The sequence below is a fragment of the Centropristis striata genome, chromosome 3, assembly GCF_030273125.1.
Source record: "Centropristis striata isolate RG_2023a ecotype Rhode Island chromosome 3, C.striata_1.0, whole genome shotgun sequence".
NCBI lineage: Eukaryota > Metazoa > Chordata > Actinopteri > Perciformes > Serranidae > Centropristis > Centropristis striata.
In genome coordinates this window covers 17,308,806-17,316,558 of record NC_081519.1, presented here as the reverse complement: position 1 = coordinate 17,316,558, position 7,753 = coordinate 17,308,806, and positions in this window count along the sequence as shown.

Sequence of the window (7,753 nt, the reverse complement as noted above, 5' to 3'; positions counted from 1 at the left end):
CTGCTCATCTTACCTTGCCCACTTTTCCAGGCGTCCCCTACACCAGGAGAACATGCTTTCTCAGAGGGATTAATGCAGGAGTATCGATTTAGGAGAAAGAAATATACCTCAAGTTATGAGCAGATATTTCCTTAATGTTTTTTTCTCCCCTGGGCGATGATTATTGGGGGAATAATCCCAGAGGAGATCTTATAACCCAGCTCCTCTGATACATGACACATATATACTTTTACCTTTCCCACAATATCTAAGGGCGAATCTGCAACCTTTAACTTGCCATCCCTGCTTAAGACTACAACACACAGTGGAACATGTTAAGGAAACGCATGGCTCTGTAACAGCTCTAATGGGAAGTATGAGGGAAGTAAATTAAATTTCACACCGCTCACCCTCACACTTTCCGTGTTTACGTCACATGATGTGGTTTCCTCTGATACTACTATCTGGTCCCTCTGAGGATGGATAGATGAGATAAGTGCTGTGGGCTGTTGCATCCATTAGCTGCTTCACTTGATAAAAGGCCTCCGATCCCCGTTGCGACACGCAGGTTCAGGACTGTAGACACAACCGCTCTCAGGTGCAGACAGGATTTATTACGTTTTTATCAACTTTTTGCTGCGTTTTTTTCTTCACTTACACCCTGCACAGTTGGTCTATTTTGTTTATTTTGTCTGCAAACGGGATTAGCTACCTGATAGCAAAGTAAGCGCAAAGGAAAGCACAGTGACAGGACAGTCTGGAGCTGTCCAGCGTGCTGAATGTATATGCGGAGCATCTGACACTGTCCATGGTGCTGAAACTGGGATCTCCGGTTGAACGTCTTTATTTTTTTATCTGAATCCTGCAACTACAGGGCTGCATGTACCTCCGTCCTGCAGGTCAATGACTAATCTGTTCTCATGTCAGACGGATCGATTTGTAATAGATTGCAGCCTAAATGAATCGGTTGAAAAGAACACTTCTCACTCATGCACAGGTAGCAAAAATGCTCATTAGGGGTTGAGAACGGTTCAAGGCAAGATTACTGTAAAATAAACGCCCATGCTCCTTGTTAGAATATCATAGTTCATGGTTCTTTTTGTTTCTTATATAACTTTCACGTATCTTTAAACTACTCCCAACAACAAAATCCCGCCTCCACTGACACCGGGCTCACAGTGTGGCCCGGCCATGCTGGCAACAAGAAAACAAGGAAGACATCTGAACGTATCGGATACTCCTCACCTTGGGTCGTTAGCAGACATCGACCTCCTCTAAGTCTTAACGACTGCAAATACAGCGCAAAGCAATCAATCGCCATCAACACACTAGAATATTCTAGGGATGGAATAATTGATAGGCTGTCTCCTGGTGCGTAACGGAGAGGCGGCGGTGATTAAATTCTGTTTAACATCGCGGTAGGGGGGTGGGGGAGTTTAGATTTACACCATCCGCGCGTATAGCCGAGCAAGGACCCAAGTATTGATATCCAGACACCATCTGTAACATGATCGAAGTGTAGAGGCGAGGTGGACTATTATGTGATGAGGAGGGGGTCGTCGTCTCGTGCTCAGGCGAACAGCTGCCAGTCATCAGACCCCCCTCCTCAACTCAACACACGCAAGTTATACACAAGTAGTGGAGTGTGAGATATGACCTCCAGCATGTGACCACTATCAGGCAAACTCCCACCAATTTGACTAATAATCAATAATACTTTCAGGGACATTGTACTGAATTTCCCCTCGGGGATAAATAAAGCAATTTTGATTTTGATTTTGATTTGATATCTTACTTTTAACTTGGAAGGAAATGTCCAGTGAAAAAAAATCATGTATACATCCAAACTATTCCATCAGTTGGGTCTAAATCATTACAACTTGTACTGTGTATATATTTTCAGGGAGTGATCTGTTCTCAAGACTCTTTAAAACAAACCACAAAAAGTCGAAATGTCAACTAATCCACAATGACTAAACGGGAGTTGTTAAGATGAACTTCGCAATCTAAGAATGGCCGTCATTTCTCCTTGGACATACAAGTACAGAATTGTCCCCCATCCACCCCAGCAGTCCAGTGCTACTTGTAAACTACATGACATCAGTGAGGAAGAGGGGGTGTACTCGGGAGCTGGTGAACTGGGCGGGCGCTGTTGCACGTGTTCTGAATGGGGAAGACGGGGCTCGCATCGCATTTCTCATGTCCAATCGATCCCTGTTCGGGAGGAGCGACGGGAGCGCAACTATCACTCCTGCATCACTATACCATCACTCTCATCAGTATCTCTCCGGCGACTTTCACGCCTTCGTGTGACAGTAGCGGCGCAAAGGGGGGATGAACTTGTGTGGAGTGTTCGCCAAAACATCAGCCCGGTGTCTCTTTGGGGGAATTACGCACTTTTGATGACTTTCTCCTCAGTGTGGTTTTGAGGTGGGACGCGGCGAGATCATGGCACATTGGAGCACCTCGCTATTGCGCGGCGAGCTGTGTTTTCTCACCCGGCTCCGGAGGGCTGGTACTCTGGCTTGGCAGTAGCCCTCCTCACCCCCTGCTTCAGTGGCGCGGGCACCGGGAACTGGACAGCAGGCTCTAAAGGATTGCCCCGTTTAGTGGGGGGGAAAATCATTGGAGTTGAAGCAAAAAGTCGCACAGCGCTCTACTATCTCACCTGGATCCTTTACAATTCCCAGTGATCATGCCATCGAGTTTATAGATTTGGGTAAGGTGGTGTTTCTTTTATTCAAATTCAATAAGTATAGATTCACATTTTAATTCCTTGTGTGTTTTCATGGTCAATAGGCTAATGAAACTAGGATGGGGTCAGAGGGGGACTTTGGCAGTAGAGATGTGGAACATTTATCCATGGGCAGCAGGGAGAGAAGGGGTGGTGACTGGCTGACTGACTCACTAAATGACTGGCGAGCTGAAAGCAACTTTGATGTTCTTGGCTCAGAGCGCAGCGAACACCTTTTTTTTCTTTTGCTGAGGAACGATTTTTTTTTAAAGAACAGCAGGATTTCTAGCAAAAACCTCCCTGATCTCCAAGTGACTCCTCTGCCCCTCGGCGCGTGAATGCCATGCGTAAAAATGGAACACATGATGAGCCGAGTCCGACGGCCATCTATTCCTGCTGACAGTGGGTAGCTTCGCGCGTGAGGGCAGGGGAAAGATTGAGGAGAGATTGATGCAGTGTTTCACCACTGTGAGGTTAAATAAGCGATCGGTCGAAGCTCGCCGCTGCTTAGTGCCTATTGAGTGATCTGCGAGGCTGATCCGCTGACCGGGCTCTTTTCACGCGCCTTTCTAATCGCTTTGCATGGATCGTGATCGGCTGGGGATAGAGAGGAGAGCGCGCGGAGCTCAGACATATGGGAGAGAAATGAGCTGCCGCCGGGCTCTCCGGGCAGATTGCGCACGGAGGCAGGGAGGTGTGTTGCAGAACCTAATGGGCACACACACTCACTCAGCACGCACACACTCACTCACTCTCTCTCCCTCTCTCTCTCATGCGCACACACACAAACTGAGAGGGGAAAATTACTTGGTGCATGTTAATGGGCGCAGTAATGAGACCCAACCCCTATCGTGTTGTAATTGTTAGTCATCCTTGTCTCAACCCCTCCCTCTCCCTTCCCCACCTCTCCTCCTCCTTCTCCCTTTGCTTATATCTCTCTTGTCCCGCTGTTCAGCTCTGCAATTTGTACTGTATTGAAAGAGTGTAATTATTTCCCCATTGTTTTTAGCGCGCCGCACTGGCACTCCACAGAAAGTGGTGTCATTAGTGTGACAGGGCAGACAGGAGAGGAGAGAGAGAGAGAGAGAGGGAGAGAGAGAGAGGGAGAGAGAGAGAGAGAGAGAGAGAGAGGGACGCGTGGAGAGGATCGGTCCAGGGACTTAATTCTCATTGACAGTCACATTAACACAGGAGCAGCACTCTTAATCCTGGGGAGATTACTCTCTCCAAGCTGACCCCCTGTCACACACACACACACACACACACACACACACACACACACACACACACACACACACTCACACACCTGTATGAGGGTGGCACGCTGACGTCTTGCTGTGCCGTTTTCCCAGTCCGCAGTGGATGACTTCTCTGTCTTTGTCACCCTTTTCCCATCTCCTCACACCCACCCACCCTCCCACTGCACTTTTCACAGATCCACACACACAAATTCACACACTTGGCAATTACTCCTCTCTCCAGACTCACTCTCATCTGAACCCTTCCTCTTCTTCGACTCTTCCCCCCCTTTTCTTCTTCCTATAGTAGCTCCCAGCAGTGGGACAGCCGGTATCCTCAGAGGGCCGTTCGGCTCTACATGTCTCAACAGCCTCCTATCTACTTACCCCACAGAGGGCTGTTCAGGATGACTGGCTGGGGATGAGGGGGAATGGATTGTGTGCGTTTGTGATTGTGCATGAGGACACGGCCAAGCAGAAAGGCGACGGACGGCAGCGAGGAGAAGGGAGAGCAAGGGAGGCGAAAGAAATGAGCTGGAGAGACAGAAAAAATATTTGTGAGAGATGAGGCGAAGGGAAGGAGATAGCGCGTGTGTGTGTGTGTGTGTGTGTGTGTGTGTGTGTGTAAGGAAGAAATAGACAGTTTCTATGTGAAATGACCTGTGTGTAAGTAATAGGAGGAACAATACACAATGGAATCCTGCAAATCTGTGGGTTCATGTGTAAGGGAGAGAAAACACTGAGGTGGTGATGATGATGATGATGGTGATGGTGATGATGGTGTGTGTGTGTGTGTGTGTGTGTGTAAGAGAGTGAGAGTGAGGAAGGCATTCTGGATGATATAAACTGGGATCAGGCATGTAGGACTAGTGAGGTGACAGCAGCACGACAGATTGGAGATCACCTCCACACACACACTGGCATTAACAGATTGACTGTGATGAATGGATACTTCCCAACTGAGAAGAGAAGGAGGAGAAAATAGACAAGAGAAGAAGAGAGGAGAGGCCTTCTTTAATGTCATGGGCAGAAAGATGGAGAAGGGCCTCTCATTTGTAAATGACAGTGTCCTGGATGGCGTTTCATCCCGTGCAGTTTCTGGATCTATCAAGTCTGAGAACATGAATAGGTGTCATGCAGAAGCAGTGGACAAAAAGGTCGTCACTCACCCATGTAAAATCAGGTTCAGAGAAAATACACTCGGGGACTGATGTCTCTCCTCACAGGAGACTCTGATGGAGGAAAGAAAGATATTAGATCAATGACTAAGCGTGGTGTGTCTTTTTCTTATCACAACCACAAAACCACAGTTGGCTGGGGGTCACGGCCTGTGGTTGAAAAAGGTTAAAGTTCAGATGTTGCTGACAGGCCAGAGTGATAACATTTGCTACCACTCGGCCTCCATGAATAAACAAAGACTGTTTCTGACTGTCCACCGCTGTCTGCAATTATCAGACGCCCACACATCCTCTCTCCTGTTGTGCATATTTCTCAGCAGTCTTCAATTGCATTTACTAACTCAGGATGGGAAAGTTACATTTCTATTATAATCCACATGCATTACTAAATAACTGAATCATAATCAATAACTTAATCTGTTGAAGTACTCAAACTGGTTGGTTTTACCTTTGGTGTATGCTCAGGCACTTTATTTACTCAGTGCATTCTATTTTGATCTTAATTTAAATAATTGTCTCGGAGTTAGCCCTAATTAAGCTTTTTTTAAAAGAGGCAACATCACACTAATGTATTGAAATTAGAGCTACACTATAAATCAGCCAGATCAATACATTTTCCACTATAAGCTTCATTAAGTTATATTGATATTGGTTTATATGTTGGCCAACAATTGGCCAATAATTGACAACCTGCAGTATAGAAATGCGAACTAGATTTGGGGTAATTTACCAAAAAAACAGTGTCCCCATTAGTTTTTCCACAACAAGTCCTAATATCTTAATAATAGAATAGATCATTTGCCAATGAAATAACATATATGGCCATATGTATTTAATATTTCAATTAACAATTGCAGTTTTAAGCTTGGTTAAGTTTAGGAAAAGATCATGGTTTGGCTTAACATAAGTATGTGACAACGTATATATGTTACGTAGTTATATATGTGAGATGGTGTGTGACATTGTTTCCTGATACCATAGGTAACCACCCGACTTAAAATAATTCAGCACTCCCTTTTGCCTTTATATGGAACAGGAACAGCGCTTTCCTGGATCGAAGTCCCGTGTTTGCCGTAGTTACTCACGTGACATAATATGTGATGTCGTTATTTAATAACGTAGTTACACATATGGCTTAAAATAACTCAGCATTGACTTTTGGTTTTACACAAACCGCGAACAGTGGTTTTCTGGGTCAAAGTCCAGTCTTTGTTGGACCCAACCATTGACACTGACTTCCCTTTTTTTGTGATAAATCTTTTATTTAGAAAAAAACAATATCACAGATTATATATTTTCTTCCCTCTTATCCCCCCGCTCTGCTCCATTCTCCCTATGGTGACCCTACACACATCCCAAGCCCGGATAACGATGACCTCCGTCTTGTGCGCACTTTGTCGCTCTTTATACTCAACTGACTCATTCGCTCCGGTAATAATTACTACTAGAACTCACCTCCTAACAAATGTAAATATGGGTGGTAATGATTCACAGACAATCTATCTGTCCTTATTTTGGGCGAGGACAGTTTGTTTTTCCACCAGAGAACACTGACAAGTTGATTTCTGAAATGTCCTACTTCATTTAGATCTTAAATCCAAGGCATTCATATCAAGATTTGGCCCACATCACTGTACATATTAACAAAACTGAGCTAAAACCACAGGTAAACCAACCCTTAGAATGTCCTGTAAGCAAGGTCATTTTCCCAACTTTTCCCTCACACAGTAATAATTTTGTAAGAGTATAGCTACCGACTGGTTTGAACAGTGGAGGTCTGATGTTGGAGCTCCACAGCTGTGTGTGTCTCTTGTCTTCCATTCCCCCCTCTGTCAGTCAGTCAATCAGTGACAGCAAGGCGTCGGCCTCCTGCGGGGCGCCATCACACCATCCAGACTCTCTCTAATTCCATCTAACAGGTCTTGTTTGACTGACAGGCCACGCAACCACATGGTGTCCCCCTGTCCAGCACATAGAAGACAGAGAAAGGCACATCAGACACATTCAAATTGACTGCTCTCACGGCTCTAAAGTAGTTGACAGATTGCGAGTTAGTGGATTACTGTTCTTCAGGTGCCAAGTGCTTTTAAAGAGTGTGTCATGTACCGTTGAGGGATTATCTTTTAAACAGCTGCTTGGAATTTTGCAGTAATTAATTTAGGTTTAATTTTAGTCATTTTCAATTGGGAGAGAGTTTTGAGGACGTCGTAACCCTTTTGTGGAAACCGAAAATAACACCACTTCACGGGCCTCAAGGTGATTTCTCCACAGTTCCAACTCACTTTGACCATGACAAATCTCCCAAAGTGATAGTAATGATTGTAATTGAACAGGCACAGTTCCTTCCCACAGTGCTCTATCTATCACCTTGGATTCAATCTGCTGCTTCCACTTGCGTGTGTGTATGTATTTGTGTGTGTCCGCCTGCGTGTGTCTTTGCGAGAGACAGTGCGTCCCTGTTCGCTCCCCTCTGGCAGCTGGCAGATGTGCTAGTAACCGTGAGCGACAGTCTTAGTGTGTTTGTGGGATTATGAAAAGCTCCCAGCATGCTCTGCAGCGTGGGTCCACTGTGAAACCATAGTGAGGTAGCAGTGTGGTGGTGGCAGAGCCTGGGGCGGTCATCA